At 39.3% G+C, this 16,428-nt stretch overlaps 1 protein-coding gene and 1 pseudogene across 1 annotated transcript in view; one reads left to right on the forward strand and one right to left on the reverse strand.

Moving 5' to 3' along the window:
* The window catches only part of LOC102181832 (NADPH--cytochrome P450 reductase), a gene marked incomplete in the record, with an annotated part of 1,163,480 nt that overhangs the window by 638,841 nt on the left and 508,211 nt on the right, over positions 1 to 16,428 (forward strand).
* On the reverse strand, positions 13,622 to 16,265 carry LOC102186578 (annotated as a pseudogene).

The raw sequence follows: 16,428 nt of genomic DNA on the forward strand, positions 1-16,428 counted from the left end.
ACAAGTGGTTGACCAGTTTCCCCAGCACCACTTGTTAAAGAGATTGTCTTTACTCCATTGTATATTCTTGCCTCCTTTGTCAAAGATAAGGTGTCCATATGTGTGTGGATTTATCTCTGGGCTTTCTATTTTGTTCCATTGATCTATATGTCTGTCTTTGTGCCAGTACCATACTGTCTTGATGACTGTGGCTTTGTAGCAGAGCCTGAAGTCAGGCAAGTTGATTCTTCCAGTTCCATTCTTCTTTCTCAAGATTGCTTTGGCTATTAGAGGTTTTTTGTATTTCCATACAAATCTTGAAATTATTTGTTCTAGTTCTGTGAAAAATGTGGCTGGTAGCTTGATAGGGATTGCATTAAATTTGTAAGTTGCTTTGGGTAGTATACTTATCTTCACTATATTGAATCTTCCAATCCATGAACATGGTATATTTCTCCATCTATTAGTGTCCTCTTTGATTTCTTTCATCAGTGTTTTATAGTTTTCTATATATAGGTCTTTTGTTTCTTTAGGTAGATATATTCCTAAGTATTTTATTCTTTTCATTGCAATGGTGAATGGAATTGTTTCCTTAATTTCTTTTTCTACTTTCTCATTATTCATGTATAGGAATGCAAGGGATTTCTGAGTGTTGATTTTATATCCTGCAACTTTACTATATTCATTGATTAGCTCTAGTAAGAAATAGAAAATCTTAACAGACCCATCACAAGCACGGAAATTGAAACTGTAATCAGAAATCTTCCAGCAAACAAAAGCCCAGGTCCAGACGGCTTCACAGCTGAATTCTACCAAAAATTTCGAGAAGAGCTAACACCTATCCTCCTCAAACTCTTCCAGAAAATTGCAGAGGAAGATAAACTTCCATACTCATTCTATGAGGCCACCATCACCCTAATACCAAAACCTGACAAAGATGTCACAATAAAGAAAACTACAGGCCAATATCACTGATGAATATAGATGCAAAAATCCTCAACAAAATTCTAGCAATCAGAATCCAACAACACATTAAAAAGATCATACACCATGACCAAGTGGGCTTTATCCCAGGGATGCAAGGATTCCTCAATATCCGCAAATCAATCAATGTAATTCACCACATTAACAAATTGAAAAATAAAAACCATATGATTATCTCAATAGATGCAGAGAAGGCCTTTGAGAAAACTCAACATGCATTTATGATAAAAACTCTCCAGAAAGCAGGAATAGAAGGAACATACCTCAACATAATAAAAGCTATCTATGACAAACCCACAGCAAACATTATCCTCAATGGTGAAAAATTGAAAGCATTTCCCCTAAAGTCAGGAACAAGACAAGGGTGTCCACTTTCAGTGCTATTATTCAACATAGTTCTGGAAGTTTTGGCCACAGCAATCAGAACAGAAAAAGAAATAAAAGGAATCCAAATTGGAAAAGAAGAAGTAAAACTCTCACTGTTTGCAGATGACAGGATCCTCTACATGGAAAACCCTAAAGACTTGATGCTTTTGAACTGTGATGTTGAAGACTCTTGAGTGTCCCTTGGACTACAAGGAGATTCAACCAGTCAATTCTAAAAGAAATCACTCCTGAATATTCATCGGAAGGACTTATGCTGAATTGAAACTCCAACACTTTGGTCACCTAATGCAAAGAACTGACTCATTTGAAAAGACTTTAATACTGGGAAATATTAAAGGCAGGAGCAGAAGGGGACTACAGAAGATGAGATGGTTGGATGGCATCACCAATTTGATGGACATGAGTTTGAGCAAGATCTGGTAGTTGGTGATGGACAGGGAAGACTGGTGTGCTGCAGTTCATGGGGTTGCAGAGTCAGACATGACTGAGTAACTGATTTGAAGTGATATAAGAACTCTCTATATTATTTTTAGAATTTCCTTGTTAATATAAGTGTGTTATAAAATATAAGGTTTATTAAAATATAAATAAAATAAAATATAAGGTTTATTCCCAAAACAGGTTCTCAGAATTTATCCATATGGTAACGTCAGAAATTCCTACCTTTTAAATGTAGAATAATATTCCACTTTATGTAAACCACATTAAAAAATTTTCACATGTTGCTTACATGTTTTGGCTACTGTGACTAATGCTTCTATGATCATGAATGTAGTTTTCGAGTACCTGCTTAAAAATTTTTTTTTTTGTATATACCTAAAAGTAGAAATGCTGGATCTTTTTTTTTTTTTCTTCAGAAATGTAACACTTTATTTTGCATTTTCATTGAGGTGCACATGGGTGATTAGCGATGTGGACATATTTTCATTGCTTATTGGCCAGATGAATCACAAACTGGAATCAAGATTGCTGGGAGAAATATCAACAACCTCTGATATGCAGATGATACTAATTTAATGGCAGAAAGTAAAGAGAAAATAAAGAGCCTCTATATAAAGTGAAAGAAGAGCATGAAAAAGCTGGCTTAAAACTCAACATTCAAACAATAAAGATCATGGTATCCTGTCCTATTAGTTCATGGCAAATGGATGGGGAAAATGTGGAAATGATGGCAGGTTTTATTTTCTTGGGCTCTATAATCAATGAGGATTGTGGCTGCAGCCAGGAAATCAAAAGACACTTGCTCCTTGGAAGAATAGCTATGACAAACATAGACAGTGTATTAAAAAGCAGAGACATCACTTTGCTGACAAAAGTCCGTATTAGTTCAGTTCAGTAGCTCAGTTGTGTCCAACTCTTTGCGACTCTATGAATCGCAGTATGCCAGGCCTCCCTGTCCATCACCAACTCCTGGAGTTCACTCAGACTCACATCCATCAAGTCAGTGATGCTATCCAGCCATCTCATCCTCTGTCATCCCCTTCTCCTCCTGCCCCTAATCCCTCCCAGCATCAAAGTCTTTTCCAATGAGTCAACTCTTTGCATGAGGTGGCCAAAGAACTGGAGTTTCAGCTTTAGCATCATTCCTTCCAAAGAAATCCCAGGGCTGATCTCCTTCAGAATGGACTGGTTGGATCTCCTTGCAGTCCAAGGGACTCTCAAGAGTCTTCTCCAACACCACAGTTCAAAAGCATCAATTCTTCGGCACTCAGCCTTTTTCACAGTTCAACTCTCACATCCATACATGACTAGGAAAAAATCATAGCCTTGAGTAGACAGACCTTAGTCGGCAAAGTAATGTCTCTGCTTTTGAACATGCTATCTAGGTTGGTCATAACTTTTCTTCCAAGGAGTAAGCATCTTTTAATTTCATGGCTGCAGTCACCATCTGCAGTGATATAGTCAAAGCTAATTGGTTTTTATCAGCAGTCATGTACGGATGTGAGATTTGGACAATAAAGAAGGCTGAGCACTGAAGAATTGATGTTTTCAAATTGTGGTGCTATAGAAGATTCTTGAAAGTCTCTTGGATAACAAGGAGATCAAACCAGTCATTTTTAAAGGAAATTAACCCTAAATATGCATTGGAAAGGCTGGTGTTGAAGCTGAAGCCACCTTTAGGCACATGATGGGAGAGCTGACTTGTTGAAAAAGACCTTGATTCTGGAAAAGACTCAGGGCAAGAAGGGAAGTGCGTAATAGATGACAAGATGGTTGGATGACATCACTGACTCAGTGGACATGAGTTAAGTAAATTCAGGAAGAGCGTGAAGGACAGGGAATTCTGGCATGCTGCACTTCATGGGTTCACAAAGAATATCTTGCTTGGATACACATCTATTCAAGTTCTTTGTCTCCTTAAAAAAAGTAGGTATGATTGACGGAACATTGTGCATATTGGAGACACACACTGCTGATCTATTTTATATTAAAATATGATTACCACCATGGTATTACCTAACAGCACTAATAAGTCACATAACTGTACTTTTTTGTGATGAGAATATTTAATATCTAGTATCTTGACTATTTGAAATATATAATACAATATCGTTGATTATAATTTCTAAGCTGTACATGAGACCTCTAGAGCTATTTCATCTTCTAATTTCAAATTTATACTCTTTTAACTATCTTCTCTTCAATTACTCCAACGCCCCAAATCCTGGTAACCACTATTCTATTTTATGTGTATGTTTTCTTCATATGTTACATAATGGTGATATATGATATGTCTTTCTCTGTCTACATTTTTCCACTTAGTATAAAGCTGTCACCCATGTTGTCATAAATGTGGGATTTCTTTCTTTTTCTCTTTCTCCACTATGGAGAACAGTATGGAGGTTCAAAAAAAATAAAAATAGAGTGGCCATATGATTTATTAATCCACTCCTAGGCATATATCCTGGAAAAAAAAAACATGTTTTGAAAGGACCCATTCACCCAATATTAACTTCAGCACTCTTCACAATAACCAAGACATATAAATAACCTAAATGCCCATTGACAGATGAAGTTTAAAATATCTGGTACTTATGATATTACTACAATAGAATATTAATCAGCTATTAAAAATAATGAAATATGATCATTTATAGCATCATGAATGGTCCTGGAGGTTAAAATGCTAAAGGTAAAGTAAGTCGGATAGACAAAGACAAATATTACATGATATTGCTTACATGTGGAATCTAAAAAAAAAAACAACAACAAATGAATTTATTTACAAAACAGAAACAAACTTCAAAAACAAATTTATGGTTACCATGGAAAGAGTTGAAGGCAGGAATATATTGGGAGTTTGGGATTGATGTGTAAACACTACTATATTTAAAATAACCAACAAGACCTACTGTCTACCAAGGGAACACTCCTTAATATTACATAGTAATTTAATTGGAAAATAACTTGTTAAAGAAGATATATCAGTTCAGTTAAGTCACTCAGTCATGTACGACTCTTTGCAAATCCTAGGACTGCAGCACACCAGGCCTTCCTGTCCATCACCAACACCCAAAGTTTACTCAAACTCATGTCCATTGAGTCAGTGATGCCATCTAACCATCTCATCCTCTGTCCTCCCTTTCTCCTCCCACCCTCAATCATTCCCAATATCAGGGTCTTTTCAAATGAGTCAGTTCTTTGATCAGGTGGCCAATCTATTGGGGTTTCAGGTTTAACATCAGTCCTCCAATGAGCACCCAGGACTGATCTCCTTTAGGGTGGATTGTTTGGATCTCCTTGCAGTCCAAGGGACTCTCAAGAGTCTTCTCCAACACCATAGTCCAAAAGAATCAATTCCTTGGTGCTCAGTTTTCTTTATAGTCCAACTCTCATATCCATACATCACTACTGGAAAAATCATAGCTTTGATTAAATGGTTACTTTCTTTGATTACTTTCTTGGAAAAGTACTGTCTCTGATTTTTAATATGCTCTCTAGGTTGGTCATAGCTTTTAGTCCAAAATAAATTATCTTCATTACCCCCACCATAGTTTGTCTCAGGTCAAATAACAGGGAGGAAACACAGTCCCACTGATCAAAAGAAAAGCGGATTAAAGATTTACTGAGCATGGCCCCAGCCATCAGAATAATACCCAGTTTTCCCCACAGTCCGTCTCTCCCATCAGGAAGCTTTCATAAGCCTCTTATCCTTATCCATCAGAGGGCAGACAGAATAAAAACCACAGTCGAAGAAAACTAATCAAACTGATCACATGGATTGCAGAGTTGTCTAGCCCAATGAAACTATTAGCCATGCGGAGTAGAGAATCCAAGGTGGATGAGTCATGGTGGAGAGTTCTGACAAAAGTGGTCCACTGGAGAAAGGAATTGTAAACCACTTCAGTATCCTTGCCTTGAGAACCCCATGAACATTATGAAAAGGCAAAAAGATAGGACACTGAAAGATGAACTCCCCAGGTTGGTAGATGCCCAATTTGCTACTAAAGAGTGGAGAAATAACTTCAGAAAGAATGAAGAGACAGAATCAAAGCAAAAACAGTGCCCAGTTGTGGATGTAACTGGTGATGGAAGTAAAGTCTGATGCTGTAAAGAACAGTACTACATAGGAACCTGTAATGATAGGTCAATGAATCCAGGTAAATTAGAAGTGGTCAAATCGAAGATGTTAAGACTAAATATCAATATTTTAGGAATCAGGGAAATAAAATGGACTGGAATGGGCAAATTTAATTCAGATGCTCATTCTATTCACTACTGTGGGCAAGAATCTCTTAAAAGAAATGGAGTAGCCCTCATAGTTAACAAAAGAGTCCAAAATGCAGTAATTGGGTGCAGTCTGAAAAGAGTCAGAATAATCTCTGCTTATTTCCAAGGCAGCCATTCAATATCACAGTAATCCAAGTCTGTGCTGAAGAAACTGAAGTTGAATGGTTCTATGAGTACCTACAAGCCCTTCTACAACTAACATTCCTAAAAAAAGATGGCCTTTTCATCATAGGGAACTAGAATGCAAAAGCAGGAAGTCAAGAGATACCTGGAGTAAAAGACAAATTTGACCCTGGAGTACAGAATGAAGGCGAGCAAAGGGTAATAAAGTTTTGCCAAGAGAACACAATGATCATAGCAAGCACTCTCTTCCAACAACACAAGAAAAGACTCTATACATGGACATCATCAAATGGCCAATAGAAAAATCATATTGATTATATTCTTTGCAGCCAAAGATGGAGAAGCTGTATGCAATCAGCAAAAACAAGACCGGGAGCTGACTGTAGCTCAGATCATGAACTCTTCATTGCCAAATTCAGACTTAAATTGAAAAAAGTAGGGAAAACCACGAAACCATTCAGGTATGAACTAAATGAAATCCCTTGCAATGTATAGTGGATATAATGGTCATCTGATTTAAATTCACCTATTCCAGTCCATTTAATTTCATTGACTCCTAAAATGTTGATGTTCACTCTTGCCATCTCCTGTTTGACCACTTCTAATTTACCTTGATTCATCAACCTATTCCAGGTTCCTATGCAATATTGTTCTTTACAGCATGGGACTTTATTTCCATCACCATTCATACCCACAATTGGGCAGTGTTTTTGCTTTGGTTCCATCTCTTCATTCTTTCTGAAGTTATTTCTACACCCTTCAGCAGCATATTGGGCCACCTACCAACCTGGGGAGTTCATTTTTCAGTGTTTTATCTTTTTGCCTTTTCATAATGTTCATGGGGTTCTCAAGGCAAGGATACTGAAGTGGTTTGCCATTCCCTTCCCCAGTGGACTACGTTTTGTCAGAACTCTCCACCATGACCCGTCCATCTTGGGTGGCCCTACATGGCATGATTCACAGTTTCATGAGCTAGACAAAGCTGTGGTCAATGTGATCAGTTTGATTGGTTTTCTGCAACTGTGGTTTTCATTCTGACTGCCCTCTGATGAATAAGGATAAGAGGCTTATGAAAGCTTCTTGATGGGAGAGACTGACTGTGTGGAAACTGGGTATTGTTCTGATAGGTGGGGCCATGCTCATTTAATCTTTAATTCAATTTTCTTTTGGTTAGCAGGGCTGTGCTTCCTTGCTGTTGTTTGACCTGAGACATACTATGGTGGAGGTAATGAAGATAATTGCTTTTTTGAAGAAAAGCTATGACCAACCTAGAGAGCATATTAAAAAGCAGAGACAGTACTTTTCAAAAAACTTCCACCTAATCAAAGCTATGATTTTTTCCAGTAGTCATGTATGGATATGAGAGGTGGACTATAAATAAAGCTGAGGCCCGAAGAATGATGCTTTTGAACTGTGGTGTTGGAGAAGACTCTTGAGAGTCCCTTGGACTGCAAAGAGATCCAACCAGTTGATCCTCAAGGAAATCAATCCTGAATATTCTTTGGAAGGACTGATGCTGATGCTTAAACTACAATACTTTGGACACCGGATGCAAAGAACTGACTCATTTGAAAAGACCCTGATGCTGGGAAAGATTGAAGACAGGAGGAGAAGGGGACGACTGTGGGTGAGATGGTTGAATGTCATCATAGACTCGATGGACATGTTTTGAGCAAGATCCGGATGTTGGTAATGGACAGGGAAGCCTGGCATGCTGCATTCCATGGAATCACAAAGAGTCAGATATGACTGAGTGACTGAACTGACTGACCTAATAGAGGTTAAATGGACCTTTACTTTTATATTAAAGCAATTTCAAATCTCAATGTTACAGTCAATATAATATCAACTGTGATATATAAAAATGAGTCAGAAAAGTTGTGTAATTTATTCATAAATAATGAGCTAATATATAATTGTTCATGTATGGTATATGTAATAATATCCCAAATTTGGCCTTGGGATATGAAATGGAATATGGAATGAATATGGAATGAAGCAGGGCAAAGGTTAATAGAGTTTTGCCAAGAGAATACACTGGTCATAGCAAACACCGTCTTCCAACAACACAAGAAAAGGCTCTACACATGGAAATCATCAGATAGTCAACTCGAAATCAGATTGATTATATTCTTTGCAGCCAAAGATGGAGAAGCTCTATACAGTCAGCAAAAACAAGAGAGGGAGCTGACTGTGACTCAGACCATGAATTCCTTATTGTCAAATTCAGACTTAAGTTGAAGAAAGTAGGGAAAACCACTAGATCATTCAAATATGACCTAAATCAAATCCCTTATGATCATACAATTGAAGTGAGAAATAGACTTAGAGGACTAGATCTGATAGATAGAGTGCCTGATGAACTATGAATGGAGGTTTGTGACATCGTACAGGAGACAGGCTTCAAGACCATCCCCACAGAAAAGAAATGCAAAAAAAAAAAAAAGCCAAATGGCTGTCTGAGGAGGCCTTACAAATAGCTGTGAAAAGAAGAGAAGTGAAAAGCCAAGGAGAAAAGGAAAGATATAAGTATCTGAATGCAGAGTTCTGAAAAAGAGCAAGGGGAGATAAGAAAGCCTTCTTCAGAGATCAATGCAAAGAAATAGAGGAAAACAACAGAATGGGAAAGACTAGAAATCTCTTCAAGAAACTTAGAGACACCAAGGAACAGTTCGTGCAAAGATGGGCTTGATAAAGGACAGAAATGGTATGGACCTAATAGAAGCAGAAGATATTAAGAAGAGGTGGCAAGAACACATAAAAACTGTACAAAAAGATCGTCATGGCCAAGATAATCATGATGGTATGATCATTCACCTAGAGCCAGACATCCTGGAATGTGAAGTCAAGTGGGCCTTAGAGAGCATCACTACGAACAAAGCTAGTGGAGGTGATGGAATTCCAGTGGAGCTGTTTCAAATCCTGAAAGATGATGCTGTGAAAGTGCTGCACTCAATATGCCAGCAAATATGGAAAACTCAGCAGTCGCCACAGGACTGGAGAAGGTCAGTTTTCATTCCAATACCAAAGAAAGACTCAAACTACGGCACAACTGCACTCATCTCACACTCTAGTAAGTTCAGTTCAGTCACTCAGTCGTGTCCGACTACTTGGAACCCCATGAAACGCAGAACGCCAGGCTTCTCTGTCCATCACCAACTCCCGAAGTTCACACAGACTCACGCTCATCGAGTCAGTGATGCCATCCAGCCATTGCATCCTCTGTAGTCCCCTTCTCCTCCTGCCCCCAATTCCTCCCAGCATCAAAGTCTTTTCTAATCAGTCAACACTTCTCATGAGGTGGCCAAAGTACTGGACTTTCAGCTTTAGCATCATTGCTTCCAAAGAAATCCCAGGGCTGATCTCCTTCAGAATGGACTGGTTGGATCTGCTTGCAGTCCAAGGGACTCTCAAGAGTCTTCTCCAACACCACAATTCAAAAGCACCAATTCTTCGGCGCTCAGACCTCTTCACAGTCCAACTCTCACATCCATACATGACTACTGGAAAAACCATAGTCTTGACTAGACTATGTTAGTTGGCAAAGTAATGGTCTCTGCTTTTGAATATGCTATCGAGTTTGTTCATAACTTTTCTTCCAAGGAATAAGGGTCTTTTAATTTCATGGCTGCAATCACCATCTGCAGTGATTTTGGACCCCCAAAAAAGAAAGTCTGACACTTTCCACTGTTTCTCCATCATTTCCCATGAGGTGATGGGACTGGATGCCAAGATGTTTGTTATCTGAATGTTGAGCTTTAAGCCAACTTTTTACTTTCCTCTCTCACTTTCATCAAGAGGCTTTTCAGTTCCTCTTCACTTTCTGCCATAAGGGTGGTGTCATCTGCATATCTGAGGATATTAATATTTCTCCCGACAATCTTGATTCCAGCTTGTGTTTCTTCCAGTCCAGAGTTTCTCATGATGTACTCTGCATGCAAGTTAAATAAGCAGGGTGACAATATACAGCCTTGACGTACTCCTTTTCCTATTTGGAAACAGTCTGTTGTTCCATGTCCACTTCTAATTGTTGCTTTCTGACCTGCATACAGATTTCTCAAGAGGCAGGTCAGGTGGTCTGGTATTCCCATCTTTTTCAGAATTTTTCACAGTTTATTGTGATCCACACACTCAAAGGCTTTGGTATAGTCAATAAGGCAGAAATGGATGTTTTTCTGAAACTCTCTTGCTTTTTCCATGACCCAGCAGATGTTGGCAATTTGATCTCTGGTTCCTCTGCCTTTTCTAAAACAAGCTTCAACATCAGGAATTTCACGGTTCACGTATTGCTGAAGCCTGGCTTGGAGAATTTTGAACATTACTTTGCTAGCGTGTGAGATGAGTGCAATTGTGCAGTAGTTTGAGCATTCTTTGGCATTGCCTTTTTTGGGGATTGGAATGAAAACCGACATTTTCCAGTCCTGTTGCCACTGTTGAGTTTTCCAAATTTGCTGGCATATTGAGTGCAGAACTTTGACAGCATCATCTTTCAGGATTTGAAACAGCTCCACTGGAATTCCATCACCTCCATTAACTTTGTTCACAGTGATGCTTTCTAAGGCCCACTTGACTTCACATTCCAGGATGTTTGGCTCTAGATGAGTGATCACACCATCGTGATTATCTGGGTAGTGAAGATCTTTTTTGTACAGTTCTTCTGTGTATTCTTGCCACCTCTTCTTAATATCTTCTGCTTCTGTTAGGTCCATACCATTTCTGTCCTTTATCAAGCCCATCTTTGCATGAAATATTCCCTTGATATCTCTAATTTTCTTGAAGAGATCTCTAGTCTTTCCCATTCTGTTCTTTTCCTCTATTTCTTTGCATTGATCTGTGAAGAAGGCTTTCTTGTCTCTTCTTGCTATTCTTTGTAACTCTGCATTCAGATGCTTATATCTTTCCTTTCCTCCTTGGCTTTTCGCTTCTCTTCTTTTCACAGCTATTTGTCATGCTTCCATAGACAGCCATTTTGCTTTTTTGCATTTCTTTTCCATGGGGATGGTCTTGATCCCTGTCTCCTGTACGATGTCATGAACCTTAGTCCACTCTAGTAAAGTAATGCTCAAAATCCTCCAAGCCAGGCTTCAGTAATACGTGAACCATGAACTTTCAGATGTTCAAACTGGTTTTAGAAAAGGCAGAGGAACCAGAGATCAAATGGCCAAAATCTGCTGGATCATGGAAAAAGCAAGAGAGTTCAGAAAAGCATCTATTTCTGCTTTATTGACTATGCCAAAGCCTTTAACTGTGTGGATTACAAAGCACTGTGAAAAATTCTGAAAGAGATGGGAATACCAGACCACCTGACCTGACTGTTGAGAAACCTATATGCAGGTCAGGAAGCAACAGTGAGAACTGGACATGGAACAACAGACTGGTTCCAAATAGGAAAAGGAGTACGTCAAGGCTGTATATTGTCACCCTGCTTATTTAACTTGTATGCAGAGTATATCATGAGAAATGCTGGGCTGGAAGAAGCACAAGCTGAAATCAAGATTGCTGGGAGAAATATCAATAACATCAGATATGCAGATAACACCACCCTTATGGCAGAAAGTGAAGAGGAATTAAAAAGCCTGTTGATGAATGTGAAAGAAGAGAGTCAAAATGTTCGCTTAAAGCTCAACATTCAAAAAACTAGTATCATGGTATCCAGTCCTATCACTTCATGGGAAATAGATAGGGAAACAGTGGGAACAGTGTCAGACTTTCTTTTTTGGGGGTACAAAATCACTGCAGATGGTGATTGCAGCCATGAAATTAAAAGAAACTTACTGCTTTGAAGGAAAGTTATGACCAACTTAGATAGCATATTCAAAAGCAGAGACATTACTTTGCCAACAAATGTCCATCTAGTCAAGGCTATTGTTTTCCCAGTAGTCATGTATGGATGTGAGAGTTGGACTGTGAAGAAAGCTGAGCGCTGAAGAAATGATGCTTTTGAATTGTGGTTTTCAAGAAGACTTGGGGGTCCCTTGGACTGCAAGGAGATTCAACCAATCCATTCTAAAGGAGATCAGTCCTGGTTGTTCTTTGGAAGGACTGAGGCTGAAGCTGAAATTCCAATGCTTTGGCCACCTGATGCAGAGAGCTGAATCATTGGGAAAGACTCTGATGCTGGGAGGGATTGAGGGCAGGAGGAGAAGGGGACGACAGAGGATGAGATGGCTGGATGGCATCACTGACTCGATGGGCATGAGTTTGAGTGAACTCCGGAATTTGGAGATGGACAGGGACGCCTGGCCTGCTGCAGTTCATGGGGTTGCAATGAGTTGGACACGACTGAGCGACTGAACTGAACTGAATATATAATATAACATACAGGGCTTCCCTGGTGGCTCAAATGGTAAAGAATCTGTGTGCAATGCGGAAGACCCTGGCCAATTTCCTGGAGGCAGAAATGACTAACGACTTCAATATTCTTGCCTGGAGAATTCCATGGACAGGGGAGCCTGGCAGTCTACAATCCATGGAGTCAGAAATGGTAGGACACAACACACACACACACACACACACACACACACACACACACACACATATATGTCTGTGTGAGACTTCCCTGGTGGCTCAGACAGTAAAGCGTCTGCTTGCAATGCAGGAGAGCCCAGTTTGACCCCTGGGTTGGGAAAATCGCCTGGAGAACGAAATGGCAACCCACTCCAGGTACTCTTGCCTGGAAACTTTCATGGGCAGAGGCGCTTGGTAGCTACAGTAGATGGGGTCACAAAGAATTGGACATGACTGAGCGACTTCACCTTCACTTTCATAGCATATATACTATGTTATACTTTATTTATTAATGTCTTTGTGATTCCATGGACTATACAGTACATAGATTTCTTCAGGCCAGAATACCTGAGTGTTTAGCCCATTCCTTTCTCCAGGTGATCTCTCCAACATAGGATTCAAACTTATGAATCTGCATTGTGGGCAGATTCTTTACCGCTGAGCTATCAGGGAAGCCCATATATACATATATGGGTATATATATATATATATATATATATATATATATATGCACACACACACACACACTTTATTATTTCTGGTTTGGAAGTTCGTTTTTTTCTATTTGTTTCCTACTTATAAAAAGGAGATAATAGCAGTTTCTACCTCTTTGGATTGTTATGAAGATTACTCTCAATACCAACACATTTTATATTTCTTTAATTTTTTATTAGAATGAATGCTTGTGAATCTATATACATTGCTGAATTCGGTAATATGCAAGAATATTCCAAATGTTTACCCTTGCCTAAATACTTATTTTTTGCCATCATTTCTTCTGTCACTGCAGAATTTATGATTATAATGCTTAACTATTTTCTTTATATCATAAGTATTCATTTATATGATTATTGACAATGCATTTTTGACCCTTGCTGCCACTGAATACATGTTAGGTTCCAATCACATTTTATGATTCATCTGAAATAGCTTTCCTACTATACAGTTTCTTAATAGTGTTTTTCATCTGAGCAATTGTCAAAGTATAGATTAAAAGATTTAACATGGGAGTTATCATAGGGTAGAATACAGCCACTGCTTTATCAGTAGGTAAAGTAGTTGCTGGTTTCAAGTATACAAATATGCAGGGCACAAAAAATAGGACCACAATTGTTGTATAGGAGACACATGTGGAGAGAGCTTTTTGCCTTTCCTCCAAACTCTGGGACCTTAAGGAGTGCAGAATGACCACGTAGGAGCCAATCAAGAGAAGGAAGTTTAACAGACAGAGGAAACCACTGTTGACAGCAGCAAAGAGCCCTACAGTATTAGTACAGGCAAGATTGAGCAAAGGATTCAAGTCACACATAAAGTGATCTATGCTATTAGGGCCACAGAAAGGTAATCTGAAGATGAAGATGATCTGTATGAATCTATGAAGAAAGCCTGCTACCCATGACACTCCCATTAACAGATGACATACTCGATGAGTCATGATGCTTGCATAGTGCAAGGGGCTTGCAGATGGTCACATAGTGGCCACAGGTCATCACAGTAAGCAGGATGACTTCAACATCTCCAAATAAATGTTCCCCAAAATTTGGGTCATGCACGCATTAAATACAATGGTCTTCTTTTCATGGACTGAATCTACTAACAGTTTAGGGGTATTGACAGAGGAATCATTTCAGTTCAGTTCAGTTCAGTCGCTCAGTCATGTTCGACTCTTTGCAACCCCATGAAACTACAGCATGCCAGGGCTCCCTGTCCATCACCACCTGCTGGAGTCCACCCAAACCCATGCCCATAGAGAAGGTGATACCATCCAACCATCTCATCCTCTGCATTCTACTTCTCTTCCTGCCCTCAATCTTTCCCAGCATCAGGGTCTTTTCAAATGAGTCAGCTCTTTGCATCAGGTGGCCAAAGAATTGGAGTTTCAGCTTCAACATCAGTCCTTCCAATGAACACCCAGAACTGATCTCTTTTAGGATGGACTGGTTGGATCTCTTCACAATCCAAGGGACTCTCAAGAGTCTTCTCCAACACTACAGTTCAAAAGCATCAATTCTTCGGCATTCAGCTTTGTTTATAGTCCAACACTCACATCCATACATGACCACTGGAAAAATCATAGCCTTGACTAGATGGACCTTTGTTGACAAAGTAATGTTTCTGCTTTTTAATATGCTGTCTAGATTGGTCATAACTTTCCTTCCAAGGAGTAAGTGTCTTTTAATTTCATGGCTGCAGTCACCGTCTTCAGTGATTCTGGAGGCCCCCAAAATAAAGTCTGACACTGTTTCCACTGTTTCCCCATCTATTTCCCATGAAGTGATGGGACCAGATGCCATGATTTTCGTTTTCTGAATGGTGAGCTTTAAGCCAACTTTGTCACTCTCCTCTTTCACTTTCATCAAGAAGCTTTTTAGTTCCTCTTCACTTTCTGCCATAAGGGTGGTGTCATCCGCATATCTGACATTATTGGTGTTTCTCCCGGCAAGCTTGAATCCAGCTTGTGCCTCTTCCAGCCCAGCATTTCTCATGATGTACTCTGAATATAAGTTAAATAAGCAGGTTGACAGTATGCAGCCTTCATGTACTCCTTTTCCTATTTGGAAGCAGTCTGTTGATTCATGTCCAGTTCTGTTTCCTCCTCACCTACATGCAGGTTTCTCAAGAGGCAGGTCAGGTGGTCTGGTATTCCCATCTGTTTCAGAATTTCCCACAGTTTATTGTGATCCACAGTCAAAGGCTTTGGCATAGTCAATAAAGCAGAAATAGATGTTTTTTTGGGGAACTGTCTTGGTTTTTGATGATCCAGCAGATGTTGGCAATTTGGTCTCTGGTTCTCTCAAAGCTGCAGACTGAACCTTTGTAGGATTCCAACTCCAATCTTCAAGCCAGCTGAAAATGAATGGAAAAACATATTCCCTGTCTGGATTCCAGGCTCTCAGGATCTATAAACAATACGACTGAGCAACTATGCACAGCAGAGCATAAATATACATATATAACTGAATCAAGGTCAGGGGCAGTGACGGAGAGGAGATACCCCTTGTCCAAGGTAAGGAGCAGTGGCTGTGCTTTGCTGGGACAGCTGTGAAGAGATACCCCACGTCCAAGGTAAGAGAAACCCTAGTAAGATGTTAGGCACTGAGAGACAGCATCAGAAGGCAGGCAGACTGAAAACACAATCACAGACAACTAGCCAATTTGATCACATAGACCACAGCCTTGTCTAACTCAATGAAACTAAGCCATGCCATGTAGGGTCATCCAAGATGGATGGGATATGTTGGAGAGGTCTGACAGAATGTGGTTCACTGGAGAAGGGAATGGCAAACCACTTCAGTATTCTTGCCTTGAGAACCCCATGAGCAGTATGAAAAGTCAGAGGAATAGCAAGCATCAATAAAGGAGAGATAGGCCAGGAAATAGTACATAGGGGACTCTGATAATGAACTGGCAGTGATGGTGACCACAATGAGCACATTTGCTACCACAAACACAATATAGATGACTAAAAACCCAATAAATATGATTTTCTGCTTTTTTGGATTTTCTGTGAGCCCCTGTAGAATAAATTCTATAACATTATTCTTATTCTCCATATATTTAATGGTATGCATAGTTACATTGCTTGAGAAAAAATCATTTTTTTCTTAAATTGAACCTTGAAGTTATTAACATAATAAGTTATATATCTCTAGACTCTACTGAAATGTGAACACATGAGATTTTCTTTTTTTTAATTTTTCAGATAGGAAAAAAATG

This window comes from Capra hircus, chromosome 25 (genome assembly GCF_001704415.2).
Source record: "Capra hircus breed San Clemente chromosome 25, ASM170441v1, whole genome shotgun sequence".
Classification (NCBI taxonomy): Eukaryota; Metazoa; Chordata; class Mammalia; order Artiodactyla; family Bovidae; genus Capra; species Capra hircus.